Here is a 21,964-nt window from a genome sequence, read left to right on the forward strand (position 1 = left end):
ACCAGACTGGAGAAAGACAGGGTTGCAGTAGATGATTCTCTTACTTGCTTTCATTTTATGATTCTAGAGCCATCAAATGCTGTCTAAAATATGGATCCACACAATTGTTTCTTATATTTTGGTACTAGATCATAGTGGTGTTAAATGGTTGCTCCATGTGTAAATTATTCTTTGATCTAAGAAAAAATATTGTTTTATCAAAGAGTAAATATTGCTTTGATTCTTGGCTCATGGATACCAACATACTGCAACATGACAACAACAACAACAAAAAGTATCTTTGAAGATTTGCCATCATTAACACTTCTGATCCAGACCTGCTTATGTAATTTTAAAGCATGAAATGTCTTCCTAATTGGCTTTTTTCCCCAAATTAAAAGTACTTTAAACAGAATTACATATCCATTATCACCATCAAAAGCTGACTTAAAATTTAGCTATTCTCTTCTTTCAGTTTTGAACTAGTGGCAATAGTGGCAAAGTTTTAAATCGAATCATGATTTAAAAAAAAAAAAAAAGCCCACAGGGCTTCCCTGGTGGCGCAGTGGTTGAGGGTCCACCTGCCAGTGTAGGAGGCGTGGGTTCGTGCCCCAGTCCGGGAGGATCCCGCGTGCCGCAGAGCAGCTGGGCCCGTGAGCCATGGCCGCTGAGCCTGTGCGTCCGGAGCCTGTGCTCCGCGGTGGGAGAGGCCACAGCAGTGAGAGGCCCGCGTATTGCAAAAAAAAAAAAACAAACCCACAATCCTACTCCAAGGGAGATTGCTCCTTCCTAAGTCAATACTTGATTCTTTAAAGGCACAATAGTTGTATTATTCACCTAAATGACAAATAGATCAAATATAAGATTTTTAATATGGAAAGGAAAGGTTATGGTATTTGTGCTACAACTAACAAAGCAATAGTTACTGCTTTTCCTTAATTAAAAGGCAAACACTGATAATCCATCTTTATCAATGGAATGGAACATGAGCCTGAGAACCTGCTAGATTTAATGCAAAATAGAGTGTTGAGGTTTTCCAGAATCTCTTACACATTACCTCAGTATAGGACTATTTTTTTATAATCTTGTTCTAAGGCTATGATCAATGAGAACTTTAAAAAGGATTTAGTGGTGATGATAGGATTTTATTCTCTTGAAAGATGCCACACTGGGGAAAACGCATTAATGAAAAAGAATTTTTGAGTTATTTGATAAAATTTTACAATGCATGTTTAAGACCTTTATTTTCAAAAGGCTTTAAAAGCCAATTTTCAGGGTAATAGTCTTGATGCAATGGCATGTTCAAGCTTGGTATACAAGAACTGAAGCAATGATCATTCCAGATGCTGAGGTGTTGCAAATTAAAATGCAGTGAAATTGTGCTTAGGCAAAGTTCGTTAATAACATTTATTTAATTCCATCTTAGCTGTGAGATTTACATTCACATTTTATTAAAATAATTTACCTTTTAAACATTTTCATCACATTTGCGGAGTCGGACAAATTTGAGTTCTATTCAAATGAACCTAAGGAGAAAACAGATGTATCATTAGTGTTCACAGAAATCAGGCCCAGGAGCGAAGCCATGCCTGCTGTCGGGTAGGAGTAACCTGCCTAAACTCAATTTGTGATCAGATTAACCATCACTTCAGTTAGAAAGAAACCAATTGCAAAAATATTAGCCATCTCTCCCTAGGAAAGTCAAATCATGAAACAGGGACATGGTGCCAACATTATTTCAGGGAATTCATACAATTCCTCAGCTGCAGGGTGAAAGCTGAGATATTTAGTACTGTTATACCAGCTCAGTCTCGTTTGGCAGGTTGCACTCAGATTTCAGCAATTATGGTGAATGTTTAAAAATTTAATAAAGCATAATGTAGTTGGCCAAGATTCTGTCATTTTCATTTTTAAATCCGTTTGTAAAGTACACTAAACATTCTGCTCCTCAGTGGGTAGAAGAGCTGGACTTACAAAGTGACTCTGAGAAGGGTTTCATTTCAACCAGAATGTTCTTCTTTGCTTATGTACTTTGCTTATGTATAAGCAATTATACTCCAAAAAATACGTTAAAAAAAAAACTTTATAAGTCTTAATATCTCAAAGCACTTGAACTGTGTTTCCAGTGGAAGTCTTAAATCCCTCATCACTTCTCCTTCTTCACTGCTACTGATCTGGTTCAGTTCCTTGATTCTCCTTTCTTTTCCATTTTATTTTATTTCATTTCATTTATCTTAAAAAAATTAATGCATGCATGTGAGGAAAAAAATTGAAAGTAACAAAAGATATCTAATAAAAATCAGATCCCTTCCACCCTAGAGCCCTAATTCCTATCTCAGAGTCAAAGTTAGCTTTCTGTGTGTCCTCCTGCTATGTTCTATACATATATGAGTACAACGTGAGTGTGTGCGTGCGTGTGTGTGCATTCTTTTCATCTTTTCTTTCACACAGTCTGAGAATCCTAAAAAATACCCCAAAAAACTAGGTATCATTCAATGTTGTTCTATTAAAGTCAGAATCAGAACACTTAATAGAGAAAATACACATTAAGCCTGTCCTGAGCTGATAATTTCCTTCAGACCTGTTTCCCACCACCTCTTTTAAAATCTCTTATGGTCTATGCTCCTCAGTTTTTCTATCTATAAGATGGAAGGGAGAGAGGAAATAATAATGCTGTATCATAGATATTTTATGATGATTAACAGGGTAATGTCTGTAAAATATTAAGCACAAATAGGTATTCCTTGGTAGCTTGGGAACAGTGGTGAGAGGAGTGGTGGCTGTATGTAAAGTTTGAGAGCCATTGTACAACTGAGGCATTACCAAAAAGGATGTGGGACTTCATGGCATTTTCAAGTTTAAAATTATTTTAAGTATATAATTCCATTTAATCCTCATTTCTACATTCACCAACTATTTATTCAAATATTTATTCACCGTAACTGGGACATAGTAAGAACGCAAATGTTAGACAATATTAATAGGGTCATTGATTTCAAGGAACTTATATTCTAGAATAGGAAATTGTTGGTATATCAACAGTACATAAAGTTAGTGATTGCATATTATGGAGAGGGATCTGCAGGTAATAAAGAAGTGATATGGTACAGGTTCAAGGGTGGTTTGCTACTGAATTTAGATAGCTAGGCTGCTGCAGCTGTACTCCAAGTGAGTACCATTATCCTAAAATATAAAATGGTGGCTCTGGGCTTGGGCAACCAAGGTGGCCCTGTTTAACCTTTAGGGCCTTAGGAATATTTGTAGAACATACTTTAGCCTGAACCCAGGGAAAACGATCATCAGAATTCTTACAGAATTCATTTATTTCCCTTAAGACTTGAGGAGCTTAGTAAATAAAGATAGCCTTGCACCACAGAATGTTGGTGAAAAGATAAAATGTAGCAATAGAACAAAACAACAGGAAAAGGACCTCGGGGTGACTTCGGTTAAGTGCAGTAGTACAAATGGAAAAAGCAACTTGTCCAGTGCTTTATTCAGTATTTCTTAACAGAATTTTGGGGACAGAAAGAGAGAAGACGCAACCACAGGCTGAGAGGTGGGCTCGTCCACCTTTGATGAGATATATATTTGAGCAACAAGTATGTAGTCAGATGGTTGTCAGAACTTATTAGGAAGAAGATGAGAGTCGTGTAATCAACTTTAGTCACCATTTTTCCATAGACAAAGAGAAGTTATTGTATCATATGGCCCATCTTCTGGTAACCCAAAGCATTAACTAAAGTGAGAAATACTTACTGTGCAGCTCTCATATTGTGAGCATTGCCTAAATTATAGGTACTTTATATGCCTTATTTTGTTAATCCACATAACAAACACAGGAAGTAAACATTAAAATACCCCTGATGCCAGTGAATTTAAGGTTCTTTCTTTGTCATGAAAGAATTCAGAAACAAAGCGATAGGTAAGAAGTGGATTTACTTGGAGAGCAACACACTCCATAGGCAGAGCTTGGGCCATCTCAGAAGGTGAGAGGCCTTGGGAGAAACACACTCCACAGGGCATCTCAGGAGGTGAGAGAGAGCTTGGGAGAAACATACTCCACAGGCAGAGTGTGGGCCATCTCGGAAGACAAGAGGCAAGAGGCCTTGAAATATGGCATGGTTAGTTTTTATGGGCTGGATAAGTTCATAGGCTGAGTGGAAGGATTATTCCAACTATTTTGGGGAAGGGGCAGGGATTTCCAAGAATAGGGCCACCGCCCACTTTTTGAACTTTTATGGTTGGCCTCAAAACTGTCATGGCACTGTGGGTGTGTCGTTTAGCATATGCTAATGTATTACAATGGGCGTATAATGAGGCTCAAGGTCTACTGGAGTCGAATCTTCCGCCATCTTGGACCTAGTTGGTTCTCACTTGTTTCCGTCATGTGCCATGGCTATGTCATGCTTTCAAAGGTTGTGCCCTGACCCCTTCCCTCCTGTTTCACCTCAACTTTACACATGAAAAAATGCCAGCTAAGACTCTGAGATAAATAGGAAATAAATTTAGGGGAACCTGTATTTCAGACAAGATGTATATGTTTTTCCACGTACCTCAGTTCCTTATATAGACCAGGTTCTTATCATACACTGATAGAAATTAATATGCTTACCTATCAAATCAGTACCAGGAAAGCTGGTTATGTTCTTTGCCTATATAACCTAATTTATAAGATTTTCATCAAGCACTTTTTTTTTTTTTTTTTTTTTTTGCGGTACGCAGGCCTCTCTCTGCTGTGGCCTCTCCCGTTGCGGAGCACAGGCTCCAGACGCGCAGGCTTAGTGGCCATGGCTCACGGGCCCAGCCGCTCTGCGGCATGTGGGATCTTCCCGGACCGGGGCACGAACCCGTGTCCCCTGCATCGGCAGGCGGACTCTCAACCACTGCGCCACCAGGGAAGCCCCCTATTTTTTTTTTTTTAATTTCAGTCTGAAATACTTCGCTGTTTCCCTTGCCTGGTAACGCCTTTAAATTCAACTTCTTCCATGAAGCCTTCCTTGATCCCACTTATAATCCTTTCTTCTTTGTGCGTTCCTCTCTTGGTGTGCTTACCATACCATGCTGAATGTTACTTATTCATCTGCTTGTCTGTCTTGACTCTAAAGGTACTTCAGGGCAAGGTCACTGCCTTATTAATCTCTCTGTCCCCTGTACCAATCTCTATAGGTATAGCATGAACACTATTTGACTTGAAATGAATTAAGCAAATGGTAAACGAATACTTGCAATTTTACCCTATGAAGGCAAAATGGGGTTAATTAGCTGAAGATTCTAGAGACACACTGGTTGAAAAATCAACTTCCATTTTCCCTCCCAAATTCAGTTTTTCTCTCCTCCTCTGAATTCCTGGTTTGTGACGAAAGATGTAAAGCTGTCGGCATTTTATGAATCTTGCCACTAGCCTACACAACCTTTCAAATATGATTCAATTTCATGCAGAGACTCAGAGCAACTTGGCAGTTAACAGCTAATGGCTTTTAAGGGTTTAAGTCAATCCTAAACGTTATTCCAATAAGTTTTTGTGGTTTAATAACCTTAAAACATTAAATAGTCAAAGAGCCCATCAATACAGATACATTTAGAGATATCAAATGTGCACCGTTCACAAATACCACTTTGACGGTGTCTAACACAGAATCTTATTTTGCCAAAAAAGCATGTAGAAAATAGGTTAAGTTTACCTATTTGAGCCTAATGATGGGTGGCCACCATTAAACTGGGAGAAATGTGAATTCAAAATTATTCTCTAAACAGCGAGGAAGACCTTTACAAAGCAAGGGGCAGAGTAATTTCTGCCCTACCCTGTTCTCCCCCATACTATGTCAACATTAAGAGGTGGCCTTAGTGGTTAAGATCCCTGGCTCTGGATTCCAATAGCTCTGCGTTCAAATCTCACCTCTGCAATTTGTAGGGAGGTTAAGTAACAGGATGATAAGTCTCAGGGAGAATAATAATAATTATTCAGTTTAGTTTTTGTGACGATTTCATGAAATGATACATGTAGAATTTTTTTTTTAATAACTTAATTTTACTTATTTTTGGCTGTGTTGAGTCTTCGTTGCTGCACACGGGCTTTCTCTAGTTGCTGCGAGTGGGGCCTACTGTTCATTGCAGTGTGTGGACTTCTCATTTCTCCTTGCAGTGGCTTCTCTTGTCGCGGAGCACGGGCTCCAAGCCCTACTGGCACACGGGCTCAGTAGTTGTGGCTCACGGGCTCTAGAGCACAGGCTCAGTAGTTGTGGGACACGGGCTTAGTTGCTCTGAGGCATGTGGGATCTTCCTGGACCACGGCTCGAACCTGTGTCTCCTGCATTGGCAGGTGGATTCTTATTCACTGCACCACCAGGGGAGCCCTAGAAATGTTAATAATAACAGCTAATATGTGTTAGGCATTCTTTTATTTTAAAAAAAGGCTATTCTTGTGATTTTGGAGGAGAGAAAATGAGCTTGCAGGGTCAGTATCCTCTTTAAAGGCTATAAAAATGGGCCTTAATATCTCCATTGTGATTTTCCTTATTTGTACTGAAATTAAGCAAACCAAAGTTTGTCACTTATTTTACGCACCGTTTCAGATTTTTTTTTCTTTCTATAAAACTCATTTCTATCCTTGGGCTCACTGTAACTTCATTACTCTTTTCAAGTCAAATCACATCCCAACCTCAGCAATTCAAATTGGCCTAGGATCCCTCACTAACAAAATGTTAATATTTATGAGTAACTCATTTTGCCTTCAGAGCTAGGGAGAGAAACCTTCAGGGAGGCAGAAATGAGTTATTGACCCGCTATAGAATGTATCATTTGGAAAGAGCTGCTTTGTAGGGAGAGATGATTCAAATGCACAGTTTCAAGGGGCAATGCAATCTAGTTGACTAATCTCTCATTATACGAAGGTGAGGCCTTAGTGAATGCTGACTGCTTATTAGCATCTTCAACCCACAGTCGAATCCAGATAATGGGTACCAGCCTTATTCTCATAATTGAGCATTCAGATATTTGCATTCCTTTCATTAAGCCATCATTTAAAAAATTAAGAGCAGGGGCTTCCCTGGTGGCGCAGTGGTTGAGAGTCCGCCTGCCGATGCAGGGGACGCGGGTTCGTGCCCCGGTCCGGGAAGATCCCACATGCCGCGGAGCGGCTGGGCCCGTGAGCCATGGCCGCTGAGCCTGCGCGTCCGGAGCCTGTGCTCCGCAACGGGAGAGGCCACAACAGTGAGAGGCCCGCATACCGGAAAAAAAAAAAAAAAAAAAAAAAAAAATTAAGAGCAGCAAAAAAGATAAAGGCAATTATTTAACCTGTGATCATAGACACCATATGTTAGTTAATATTTATTTTTAACTTGAAAGTCTCTAAGTAGTTTAAGTGAGCATGTCATGACCTCTGAAATCACTAATCCCCCTTCCTGAGTCACATCTCCCTAGGCCACCTCTGAGCACATTTCTTCCTTTTTCATGTTCCATTTTGCTCCCATGCCAGGCAAGCTGGTGTCTCCCCTCTGAGAGAACTCAGTTTTGAGACTGCATCTAAAATCTGTTGGTCAGTTTTTTTGTTTTTTTAAAAATTTTTGAATTTTATTTTATTTCTTTTTTAAACAGCAAGTTCTTATTAGTCATCAGGTTCTTTTTGTTGTTGTTGTTGTTGTTTTGCGGTACACGGGCCTCTCACTGTTGTGGCCTCTCCCGTTGCAGAGCACAGGCTCCGGACGCGCAGGCTCAGCATGGCTCACGGGCCCAGCTGCTCCGCGGCATGTGGGATCTTCCCGGACCGGGGCACGAACCCGCGTCCCCTGCATCGGCAGGCGGAGTCAACCACTGCACCACCAGGGAAGCCCAGTCATCAGTTTTATACACATCAGTGTATACATGTCAATCCCAATCGCCCAGTTCATCACACCACCATCCCCACCCCGCCATGGCTTTCCCCCCTTGCTGTCCATACATTTGTTCTCTACTTCTGTGTCTCAACTTCTGCCCTGCAAACTGACTCATCTGTACCATTTTTCTAGGTTCCACATACATGCGTTAATATACGATATTTGTTTTTCTCTTTCTGACTTACTTCACTCTGTATGACAGTCTCTAGATCCATCCACATCTCAACAAATGACCCCATTTCGTTCCTTTTTATGGCTGAGTAATATTCCATTGTATATATGTACCACATCTTCTTTATCCATTTGTCTGTCGATGGGCATTTAGGTTACTTCCATGACCTGGCTAAGGTAAATAGTGCTGCAATGAACATTGGGGTGCATGTGTCTTTTTGAATTATGGTTTTCTCTGGGTATATGCCCAGTGATGGGATTGCTGGGTCATTTGGTAATTCTATTTTTAGTTTTTTTAAGGAATCTCCATACTGTTCTCCATAGTGGCTGTATCAATTTACATTCCCACCAGCAGTGCAAGAGGGTTCCCTTTTCTCCACACCCTCTCCAGCATTTGTTGTCTGTGGATTTTCTGATGATGCCCATTCTAACTGGGGTGAGGTGATACCTCACTGTAGTTTTGATTTGCATTTCTCTAATAATTAGTGATGTTGAGCAGCTTTTCATGTGCTTCTTAGCCATCTGTATGTCTTCTTTGGAGAAATGTTTATTTAGGTCTTCTGCCCATTTTTGGATTGGGTTGTTTGTTTCTTTAATATTGAGCTACATGAGCTGTTGATATATTTTGGAGATTAATCCTTTGTCCGTTGATTCATTTGCAAATATTTTCTCCCATTCTGAGGGCTGTCTTTTCGTCTTGTTTATGGTTTCCTTTGCTGTGCAAAAGCTTTGAAGTTTCATTAGGTCCCGTTTGTTTATTTTTGTTTTTATTTCCATTACTCTAGGAGGTGGATCAAAAAAGATCTTGCTGTGATTTATGTCAAAGAGTGTTCTTCCTATGTTTTCCTCTAAGAGTTTTATAGTGTCCGATCTTACATTTAGCTCTCTAATCCATTTTGAGTTTATTTTTGTGTATGGTGTTTCATTCTTAGTCAGTTTTTGTTTTTTTTTTTTTTTTTTGGCGGTACACGGGCCTCTCACTGTTGTGGCCTCTCCCGTTGTGGAGCACAGGCTCCAGACACGCAGGCTCAGTGGCCATGGCTCATGGGCCCAGCTGCTCCGCGGCATGTGGAATCTTCCTGGACCGGGGCATGAACCCCTGTCCCCTGCATCGGCAGGCGGTCTCTCAACCACTGCGCCACCAGCGAAGCCCTCTTGGTCAGTTTTGATCTAAGGCATGTGGAAGTGTTTCTGCCCATTAGCTGGCTAGAAGAAAAGGTCGCTTTTTTTGTGTTGGTCTGTTTTTTACATTAAGGAGATAAGAGGGAATTTGGAATGGCTAGTAGAAGGCTATATCTTAACATCTGTTAGTTGAATCTGGGCAAGCCAATTCCCTCAAATTGGCATATAACCCCCTTGAGGGGGGAAAACACGCACTAGCTCAGAAGTTTCAAATAGATTATCATAGGGGATGTTAACTGATACTAAGCTGTGGGAAAGGGTAACTTAACAAAGGAAAGAATACATATAAACTTTTCTGCTTAAAAAACTCTTCTGCTTTTTTATCTTAGCCCTAGTTAGGTCACCTATGGTATTGTTCCCATCAACCAATGCCCTGAAACAAGGAAAATAATCATAAATACAAACAACTTCAGTTTCTAGTATCCAAATGTATCTAGATGGTCTTCTAAGTTTGGGCGAAGGGAAAGCTGCATGTGAGAAACACAAGATTGCTATGAGGACTGTAGGAGAGGGAAACTTTTCCTTTCTTCTCTTCGAGGTTCTTTGACTGGTCTAATAATTAAGTTGACATAAGTCAGATTAACAGGAGCAAAACAAATGCAATTTCTTGTGTACGGGAACTCATACAAATAATGAGACTTAAAGTAGTGACCAAAGCAGGTAGCTTTTAGACAAATAAATAATAAAAATTCAGGAAGAAATGACTTGGGCTTGGGGGAGCTAGTTAGTGAAGACATCACAAGGTTTGTTTTTCTAGGCTTCTTGGCCCTGAATTTCCTGTCTCTGGTGATAAGGATGCCTCTCTACCTCCTGGAACATGGAGGGCACCTTTCACAAGGGAGATCTTTAAAAATCATTTATTTTACATTTTTACCTACAATTTTTAAAGGTTACACACCATTTACAGTTATTACACAATATTGGCTATATTCCCTGTGTTGTGCAATGTGTGGGAGATTCATGTCTTGCTTTCGGGGGACAAAGAAGGGTCAGAGTATCCTTGCACCTGCTGTTTCGTAAGTAACTTTGATTCACAATAATCTGTATGCTAATGGGGCATCTTTTGGGGTGGCGTATTCTGCTCCCCTTCAGGACCAATGAAGTAAATCACATAAAATGCACGTGTTAAGTTATATTGCACAATATACATCTAAGGTGCCATTAGATGAACAGAATAATTATTAACTGTGAATCACCAAAGTATATATTAGCTTTTAATTGCCCTAATAATAATGATAGTAGAAAGTACTAGGATAATTATAAACCTGTCTGGATTGTGGTGTAGTTGGATAAGCCCAGGTTTGGAGTCAGACAGACCTGAATGAACTCCAGGCTTTCGTTTTCATAGCTTCATGACATTGGACAATGCATTTTGCCTCTATGAAAGGTGGACGATAATTTCCATTTCCAGGTTTGTTTAATGGGTTAGAGATGATGTATCTAAAGCATCTGGCATTGTGCCTGACACAGATGTTCAGTATTCAGCAGCACCAGTGGCAGCAGTAACTGTTGTTATTATGGTCCTTGCTCCAAGAAATTTCCATCATAAAAAGAGAGAATGAGTTCCTTTAGAAGTAAAACAGTCAGTGCACCCTCCGAAGGGGCCCGAAGCAAGGGTGGCAGTGAAGCAGAGGTAGTAGATGGTCTTAGGTCTGGGTTCTGGCTGGAGAAGTGAGGTCAGGCATATGCTTCTGATGAGACCTGCAGACAGACACTTGTTCTCCAGGGTCATTGGGGTTCTCTTTTTTATAGAACACCCAGAAAAGGCATTTCCACCCAGAGACACCTTGTTTCATGCAAGCACACCATTAAACTCGCTTTAAAGCTGATATTCTTCACCTGCATCACTGGCTTCTACTACTAGAGGAATAGGAATCAAGTTTCCCCTTTTGGTTTTATGAGAGAAGAAAACCACTGAGCAATTCCTTAAACTCCTGGCCTAAGGTCGTCATTGAGCTTGCTCTAAGTTTTTAGAGGTAAGTTGCTAAATTGCTCTGTTGCTCTAAGTATCAGTTCCCTCATCAGTAAAACAGTGCAAATAATAAAATCTGATATACAGGAGTACTCTGTGACATTTCATCCCATCCTCACAACAGGTACCTAACACAGGTCCTTTTAGATGAGGTGTTTCTGCTTGTACTCTAATCCCTGCTAGGACGATCTCATCCATGACCAGGTAAAACTAAGATGGTACCCCTGGTGTTATCATCTTGTTTATCGTGCCTCCATTTTCACTATGTTCTGTACCATGGTCATCAAGTAAAGACAAGCCCTCTTCCCTCCCCCTTAATACTAAATAATAGGCTAGTCACAGATACCACTGTCAGTAGGTATTGTCAGTAACCATGCTCTAAACTCATTAAGAAGGGGATAAATCATTTCATCCAAAATGAAATCACATACCTCCTTCTTTTCCTTCTCTTTCTCCTTCTTCTTCATCATCATCATCATCACTATTCATCACGTTTTCTTTATGGCCATTGCTAAGGTCTGAATGTCTGTGTCCCCTCAAAACTCGTATGTTGAAATCCTAATCTCCAAGCTGATGATATTTGGAGGTGGGGCCTTTGAGAGGTAATTGTGTTATGAAGGTGGGAACCCTCATGACTGGGATTAGTGCTCTTATAAAAGAGGTCCCACAGAGTTCTCTATCCCCTTCCATCATGTGAGGGCACAAAGACAAGTTGGCAGTCTACCACCCAGAAGAGGGCCTTGTCAGAACCTGACCATGGTGGCACCTGATCTCAGACTTACAGCCTCCAAAACAGTGAGAAGTAAATTTCTGTTGTTTATAAACCGCTCAGTCTACAGTATTTTGTTACGGCAGCCCTAGCAGACCAAGACAGCCATCACTGGGCTTTGCTACATACATTATCTCATTTAATCCCTCAAACAACTTTACAAGGTAAGTTTTATTATTATCCCCATTTTATAGATGAAGTAGCTGAAGGCCTATTTTGGTGAATAATCTGCCAATTATACGGGAGGTAATACGGGAGAGGCTGTAGTTTGAACCACATTTTCTGGTTGCAATGTCCATTTACAATTCTTTGTACATTATTTTCATCTAAGATCATGTGACTGGAGCTAAGTGGCTTATAATCATTAGGACATTTGTATACCACATACCTTAGTTATTGGTTGGTCATCATTCCAGCATGGCGATGATGAGGCTTTTTGTTCATTTTTTCCCATGAAAGGTCTTTATCTTGGAGAAAATTCCCTCTTCTATTCTTATTAGAATCAACAGTGTAGCAACTGTAAACACATCTTCTTGTGTCTGTAGCTAATATGTTCCTGAATTGTTTTAATTTATAGTAGGACTGGAGGAATATTATGCACATCAGTCTTATATAAATAATGGGACACAAATAACAGCTACATTTAGTGGCAACAGTTATTTTCTTCCAAAGTAAAATCATTCATTTTTTTAGAGTGAGTTGGAAATTGGCATGCATCATTGTCTCCTTACATAATTCGGGTGAGGTTCCTTTACTCAATTGTCTGAATTTTTACTGCCTGAAAATAATTAGTTTTTCTTTGGGAATTTTCAAGATCTACTGACACTTTTTATTTTTGTCTGGGATAAGGAGCAAAATTGTGTTTATGGTAATAGTGACATTAGTACCTATTTTGACGTTATTATTATGGGGTCGCTACAGAGTTGACAGAATAAATCTCAAGTGCCTGGTACAGTTCATTCATATATTAATTCATTTTATTTGGAGAAGACCTATGTGCTGGACCTGTGATACATCTTGGGTGTGCAATGGTGGATACAGGATCAGACCTAAACACTGATCTAAAAAAGATTTTTGTCTAGAGTAAGATGCAGACAATAAAAAAGAAAAATATATTTTCTAAATTTCAGTAAGTCATAAAAATAGAGACCTATGAAAGAGAATAGTTGAATAATCAGAGACACTGAGGAATTAATTTTAAGCAGAGCTCGAAAGTTATAGAGTAAACCTAGGTCAGCAAAAGACAAAGGTATGTTCTCGGAAGAGGGAAGAGAATGTGTGATTCTTTGGAGCTGGAAACAGATGTTTTTGAGGAACCGAAAGAAGACCAGTGTAGTTTGGACTTAGTAAACAAAGGCGAGTTATATCTCATGGAGAGGTCACAGATGTCGTTGGAAAACAATGAGATTTCACAAAGTTAAGGAGCTGATTTCTCTGGGCCACCTAGCTAATTAGTGATAATTTGAACCCATATTTTTATTACTGTAAATGTCAGCTTATTTCTCATTAAGTCCCTAGAATGAGAACATTCAATAAAATAATGATGATAATTAGTAATAATAGTAATAATAAGAATAGCTAAACTGAGTTAGTGCTTCTATGTGTCAAGCTCTCTTGTAATCACTTTTCAAGCACTGAAGAACTTAATCGACACATGAAATCTATGAATTACTTTAATCTTTGCGTGAAACTTAATATTATACTCATAAATGTGTGGAGGTTAAATCACTTGCCCATATCACACAGCTACTGAAGGATGAACTTGAATTTGAGCCCAGGGTTATAGGACGCTTTAGAGACTGGACTTTTAGTCCTCATCTTCATGGCAGATTAAATTGTTTTGCAGCTATTTACAGCTTACCAGGAAGTTGTAAGAACAACATCATGTCTTTATCTTGAACTGTTGGAGAGTAATTTGTTGACATGATACACTACTATCCCTAAAAACTTTATCGTATAATATTTACAATCAAGGCTTTAATCTTATAACCATCAAAATCATAAAATTGAAATTGATACCTTTTTTCTAATGTAAGACTCTATTCAAGTATAATTTATTATACTAATAATGTCCTTCCGGCAAAAGATCCAGTCCAGGATCAGACATTGCATATAACTGTCATGTTTATTTAGTCTTCTTCAACCTGCAGAATTCCCCATTCTTTGCTTGGTGTTCATGACCTTGTGGCTTTTGAAGATATTACATCCTTTGTCTTAAAGAATCTCCCTCAATTTGGGTTTATGAGATATTTCCTCATGATTAGACTCATGTTATATGGTGTTTAGGGTAGGAAGATGGCAGAAATGCTGCTGTGTTCTTGTCATTGTCTACCATCAGGTGATATACAATTTCAGTTTGTCCCAACTTTGAAGATGATAATATTGACCACCTGAGTAAAGTGTTTTAGAGTCTACTCCATTCTGTTTGAGCTTCAACATCCTGTGCTGGGCTTCTGCTGCCACTCACCACACTCCTGCACAAATCCCTCCTCTACCCACCTGAGCTCTGACTTCCTGTGTCAGACCACCATGGCCATTCCTTCTCCCCCACCACCAGTACCATGCTTGTTCCCTACTCACCTCCCACCCACTCAGGTTCTGACCCTCCTAAGCCTACCTTACTCATTCTCACCTAATGGCTACTACATAGGATTTTAAAGGAAGGAAGAAAAAAGGAAGGGAGACAGGAAAGAAGGTCAAAGGATAACTTTTAGTTTAAAATAAAAGACATATAGAAATGTATTGCTTTCATTTGAGAAAAGTGCTCAAAGTGATGCCAGATGAAATAACAAACACATTGTTCTTTCTCATTATACTCCACAGGAATTACTGCACACGTGTGTGTGTGTGTGTGTGTGTATGTGTGTGTGTGTGTGTAATGTCTTTTCTGGTGCTACAATCTCGTAGTCTGCCTTGTCTGATCTGCTATTCAGTTATCTACTCACTGCTATCAGGAAAGTAGGTATTTTCCTAGTGGGAAAAGTCTATCCTTAATCATTGCATATTCAAGTTCTTTTTTCTCTCTATTCTGGACAATATAAATACAAAACTGGAGAACACAGTTCTGCTTTCCCTCAGTTTTATACCATGGTGCTGTTAATACCTGCCTTAAAGTCCTTTGTCCATAAAGGTAACAGTATACTCATATGGGGACTAGTTTGGAGGTCAAGTCCAAGACTACTACTTATACCTTGACTTTAGCCGTGTGACTTACCTATTTGAGCTTCAGACTCTTTACCTCTAAAATTAGTATAATTTTATAAGGGCAGTTATTGTTGTCAGGACTAAATGAAATGACTTAGGTAAAGTGTTAGCATGGTTTACAAACTACAAAACATAGACTTAAATTTACCAAATGCTTCTCACGCCTGACAGTACTCTGCTTTGTGCTCAATAGTACTTTGTTAATTACTCTCTCATAACAAAAGTTGTATTCTATTTGTGAATCATGTGGAGTTCATCTCCATTGGGCTGGGATCTTCTTAAGGGCAGGAATTGTTTTTCATTGCTATATCCTCAGCACTTAGCAAAGTTACTTGTAATATAAAAGGTGCTCAATGTATATATGGATTGAAGGATGGAGGGTGGTGGAATTGTGGGATGGTTAGATGAATGGATAAAAGGATGAAAGGATAAATGGACAAAAGAATAAACAATTATAACAAGGTTAGAGTAAGGGACTCAATATTTATTGAATGTTCATTACGCACCAAATAATTAATCGGCTATTTTACACATGTTATCAATACCTCATCAAGTTATTATGTTAAAGAAGAGAGAAACAAAACTTAAGTAAAAAACAAAAACGAATGAAGTCCATACTTTTGACTTTACCAAAAGAGTGCTACAAATGTTCTTTCTGCTTTGATATAGTAAATTGTATTTATTCAACATAAAAGAAATATTTGCTATTAACCCAGGAGATAGGATTCTATAATTATTAAGAAAACTGAGCTTAGTCTAGATTGTTAAGGTTAGAAAAATTTCACTATCAATTAGAGAAAAGTGAAAGGTTTGGTGAGCATTTCCACACTCAAATAAACCTGTGGTCTCAAGACACACTTTTCTTTATTTTGAATTCTAGATGCAATTCAATAATGTCAAAGATAAAGAATTACACCTATGTACTGTTTTTGAAGGATAACTCTGAGAGGTTGTGTAGACAAAGAATTGATAGGCTCATACAGATCACCACTACCACATCATTTATAATTTCTTGGCAAAAGTTCATGCCTGTGAATTGGGTGATATAAACTAAAATGTGAGAACATGGAGCTTATAAATAGAGGAGTATTTACAAGGAAAATCACATATACAGGAGCCCATTCATATAGCACTGTTTTATGGAATATAACTGCATTCTAGAATCTAGAATCCTCATCTAAAATGTAGTACTAGGTGTTTGGGAGGAAAAACCAGTGATACATGTTGCCTGCCCTCCAGTGTCTCCTAGTCAGTAGAGTCCAAGTTTCTGAAAAAAATAAATCAGAGATGTTTCAGAGATGTGGTGAATGTGTAGCAGAGAGAAAGAGATTCTAGTGGAAGATTGAGAATATGGCCCTTAACAGGCTGAAGGAGTTAGGGATGGTTCTCTAAAATAAGTGGCATTTTCTTTTGTTCATGAAAGACGAGTGGACATCTGTCAGATGGATAAGGTGAGGCATGTTGTGAGAGAGGAAACCACAATAAGATGCACAAATATACACTTGAGACTGCAAATGGTTCCTTATGACTAATGATTCCATATGGCTCCAAAGCTCACGCGCAAAGGTTCATGTTTAGAGTGACAGTTGAGGCTAAGAAAGCAGAGGTAGGCTGGGCTCAGTGGACCATGAACCATAAAGGGAACGCACAAAAGCACATCTTTGTCTCTTTAGGCTGTCATTTTGGAGTCTCTTCAAATTATATACGCATATTATATAAATATAAATTATATATATAAATATATATATTATATAGTATTTTGTCAACTCCCGAAAACCTCTATCTGAAGGCCTGTTCTGCCAGTTTTTCCCAGAGCACAGAGTGCCTCATTCCTGATCTCTACCCTGAACTCCTTTGCAGGGCGTGTTGAAGGTCAGCGGCTGCAGTGGCTAGTGACCTGATCCTTGTAGAGGCAGATGGCAGGTGCCAAGTTTTAGCTGGCAATTTGGAGATATTTTCCAAATATATACACATTATATATGCATATTTGTACACAGCGCATACATAGATGTATTTATTTTGGGAGTACAAGTTACAAGCTATACTTTTATCAATCTGTACATACTTGCAAAAGAGTGAGCTTGATAATTGTTTCCTCCTTCTGTTTCACATTTTTTGTTGTTTTTCTCTCACATGAATAGTCACATTTTGGTTCCTTCTGACTGGTCTTCTTTCTTATTTCATTTTGAACAGTACTCAAAACTTGAACAATTGATAAAAAGAGTTTCTTCTACCCTTCCTTATTGTTTTGAGTCCTGATGAAGTGTGACTTGAATAGGATTAGAAAATCACACAACATCCCAGTGAGTGTCCTGATAGAGAACACGGCACAGTTTTTGCCCTTGTCATCTCCATGCTTCTTGAAATCATTTGTGTTCTCAGGCTTAATTAGTCCCCAGGAGAATACCTTCGTAAGGATGTAGAGGTGCCGTTCAGCTTTTGTGGGGAATGTGCTATCAGAGTGACCTTTTGGCCCATAATTTCCCAGCCCACATCGTCATTCCTAGAAAAAGCACTCCGGACATACTTTGTCAGTGATTTCTAAAATGCCTATTGATATCTGAATTTTGTCAGAGCCAAAATAACCAAGTAAATAAATATAGCTATGTATAGTCAAAAGATATGAATTGTCCCAATCCGTTTATTTACTATTGGATGAGAATGGGCATATCAAACAACATTTTACTCACCAGAGAGCTAACTAAATTTCAGTTACCATTCCTCTTCCCTATTAGACCATATTTTGTGCCACTCATTTTCTGTATTTGAAAGATATCTTTAGTTTTCTTAAGCAGGTTATTAGGTTTTCAAAAATAAGATAACACAGTTTGAGTTTTTGAAAAGCAAAGGGCCCCTTCAAGAAAGACTCTCCCTTCCATTTCCTTTGAAGGTAATCATATGTTGGAAACAGTAAGCCCAGAACAAAAGAATCACAGTGGCATGACTAAATCTTAGATAATTTGCTCAGAAAAGTTCCCAAAATGCAGGTCTTTGGGAGCCAGTAATTTAAACCTGTGACACACTGTTTTATTGGCCCCAAACGCATAGAGTCATCTGATTATGCCTATGCATAAATGGCCAAATGAATCTCCGTCTCTTTACAAGTTATTATGCCTGTAGAACTCAAGAAGATGTGGTTAGTTTACTGTCATTCCTGAAAGGTTCTATTTCTCTGGTAGTAACTGATAAAGAAGGGGATTTCTCAAAGTCAATCACTCAAAATAAAGAACTTAAATCCACTTTCATATACCTCTGGGAAGCACATCTGCATTAACCTAGTCTATGACTTCTCTGGCAATAATAAAGTTTAAGAGAGTACACAGCCACTGGTGATTTCTGCAGGTGATACAGTGAGGGGACAGAGACAATGAGACAGACACAAAATGGGACCTGGGGTTAAGGGATCTTCCACTCAGCAAAGTGTGGAACATGGAAAATTAACGCGGTATTGGTTAACGAGCAGCTGTCAAGTTGTTGTAATTTGCAAAATGTTTTTTCTTCTTCTTCTTCTCCGTCACCAAAAGACATATTAGAAATGGCTTCATTTCTGAGGGATGACAAAGTTAATACTATTTGGAGTTTCAGTTGAAGAAAATGACACTTAAAACTTGTCTTGCATTTATCAAATGAGCCAATGAGTTCACCATTTACTGAGTACTTCTGAATGGAGACACAGTATTAGATTATAAAGGTTATAATATTGTATTATAAAGTATTAGGTTATAAAGTTGAATTGAGAGCAATCACTTCCATCAAGATACTTGATATCTAGTGAGAGTTACAAATGGAACAGAGCTTTCTAATTTCCTGTTTTTATAAACATACAGGTAGAAGTAAACAAAGGGTGGGAGGGGTGGGCACAGGTGGAACTAATGGGTTGCCCCAAAGTTAAAGAGCCATGGATGACATGGGGACAGAGATAAGACAGACCTGAGGAAGTAGCCTGGTACTCAAGAAGGGTCCTGGGTCAGGCATGGTCTTTTGTTTTGTTTTACAATTTTTTAAAAATTGAAGTACAGTTGACTTGCAATATTGTAATAGTGGGCATGGGTCTTTGAGGCCTTTATTTAATACATCCAGAGGCAGTCTTTGTTTCCACAGAAATATCTCTTTGTATTATAATTACACTATAATGTATATTAAACACAATTTAATTAAATGCAGATGAACAAGAGTGCTGTGTTTCATCTTCCAGCATCTAGCAGTGTGTGGTACCTTGTATGTACAAAGTAAATGTTTATATAAATAGATGCAAAAATGACATAAATTTAGTCATGCCTAAAGAAAGCTTTTGAGAACAGTATTAGTGGCACGATATCAAAGTTCAAAGGAAATACAAACACGGGACTCTTATTGTGATACAAAAGAGCAATTCGGAAGCTAGGACAATAATAAACACTTCAGGAAATGGGGGTTCTAAGATGGGCAAGGAGAAATCCTCTGGGATACTGGCTGTAATAAGGGTAAGAATAATTTATTAGAGGTGGCAAATTTTGAGGGTGTAGGGCCAGTTGATAAGTTTAATAGTATAGAAGTTGTTCAGATAAGCTGCAGAAATACATACATACATACATACATACATACATATATACCTTCATCTCTTTGCATCCCCTTTATGCCAAGGCAGGCCAGAATGACAATTGCTTTAAATTTTTACAATCCCTTCCCTACATTGCTCTGCTCATATAAGCTTTCCAATCATAAGAACTGCACTGCACCCCCAAATAGAAATGCCATAAAGTTTATTTTGATACATTGAACTCATTCTATGTCTGGGAGGTCTATCAGGGATGGAGCACATATCAGCTGATTACCTGAGTTTACACTTGCCAGAGACTTTCTACTTGCCAGTTGGTCAGAAGCTGGTCAGCTGCTGCAGGCTCACTTTGGTCCACTACATTTTATTTTTTCTGTAGCCAAAGAAGTTGACATCCTAACAAAAGTGTAATCACTTGATAATGGATATGCTCGTATTATCCAAGCCACCCATTCAGCAGTAGAATATTCATCAGTCTTTCTGATTGAAGAGAAGAAGGTGCTTCAGAGTTTCTCTCATTTCCATGAATTTTCAAGGTGGGTTTGTTCCCGTCTGGCATCTTTTTTGTTTGTAATTTTCTCAGTTTAGTTGAATAAAGAGAATTCAAAGATACCGTTTTGAGACATCCGGGCAGGAACCTGGATTATAAAGTTAGATCTACCACTTTTTAGATGATCTTAGGTTAATTAGTCAATTTCTCTAGGCTTCAGTCTTATTCATCTGTAAAAATTTTCCATCATTCATACCTGCATTCATTCATTTGACAAGTATATACTGAGCATCTAATATACACCAATCTGGGTACTAGGAATACAACATAAGAAAAAAATCCATTATTATCAATGACTCATGAAGCTAATATGCATTGTATTTACTCAAAAGGATCTTGTAATACAGACATGTATAATAGGGACTTTCACCTAGTCAGAAAGATGCTTATGACAAAAATGATGCCTGAACTGAGATCTAAGGTTTAAAGATAAGTTAACTAGGTGAAGAGGAATAGAAAAGAGTTTTCAATACAGGGAGAACAGTATTTGCAAAGGCCCTGTGGTTGGAAAGTTTGTAGAATTTTGAAAAAAGCCAGTGACAGTGTAACACAGGGAGCAGGGAAACAATGCAGCGATATCAGTGCTTCTCAATTGTTCCCTGCATATAAAACACCTGGGGATTTTCTTTTAAACACGGGTTCTGGTTTAGTAGGTTTGAAGTGGAGCCTGAAAGCGGAAGCTCTTCTAGAGAGACCTTGGAAGTGATGTCAGTGTTCCAGATCCACAGACCACACTGAGTAATAAAGTGCCAGATGGAGTTTGGTTTCTGCCATTATGACCAAAAGGGGGGATTTTCTCGTTTATTTTAGTATCACCTAGGAAAGAGCAGGGATGGAACCTCAGGCATACCAAAGCTACAGCTTTGTCATTTTCTGATTTCTCTCTTCTTTTACTGCTCTCCTAGTTTTTACCTCCAGTCTCTCTCCATAGCATATGAAGACAGAGAAACATTTTTACTCAAGTGCAAATAGACTTTTTCTACCCAGGGAGAACAGGACATAATTGGCCTGGCTAGAGTTTCATGCCAATAGTTTGAACCAACCTCTGTAGTTAGCGGGGAGTTATTGGTCCATCTTGGGTCAAAAGTCTACCCTGGTCAGGTATAACATAATTTACCTAAATATATAGTTATCAAAATATCAATACTGGAAGGAGAATAATTGTGGGTTTATCAATAATCCCAATTTATGTCTCACAATAATATCAAAACAAAAGATTAAATGTAAAGCCATGGTTCAGGATTTCTTAGTGCTTAGACAAGAAACAGAAAGATATGTCATTTTACTGTTTACTAACGTAAGTGATCGCTATTTAGGAAGGAAAGCAAGAAAATTACAAATTAAGTGCTGCTGCTACTAATCCCCCAAAATGTATGTTGGAACTAAATGAATAGAATTCTATTTTGAGCTGCTCTAATTCTATAGACAATTCCTGTGGATGTTCAGAACAGAGACAGTAAAGGTCAGTAACATTACATGTGATCCAGGACCTTATCTCAAACTCCTCCAGCATGTGGAGAATTATTATGAGACCAGGGACTCTTTCTTCTCATAACAGTAGGTCCCTTTTAGTGGAGAGAAAACGTTAGTTGAAAAGTGAGAAGTCAATGTAAGAATTTGGTGTGAAGGTCATTCTGATACAGTTATTAAACCAAAACTAAAAAGATGCAAGCTTGAGTTACACTTCTGTGACCTTGGTATACCATTGGTTTATTTATACTGCACATTA

The sequence above is a fragment of the Pseudorca crassidens genome, chromosome 20, assembly GCF_039906515.1.
Source record: "Pseudorca crassidens isolate mPseCra1 chromosome 20, mPseCra1.hap1, whole genome shotgun sequence".
NCBI classification, from domain to species: Eukaryota; Metazoa; Chordata; class Mammalia; order Artiodactyla; family Delphinidae; genus Pseudorca; species Pseudorca crassidens.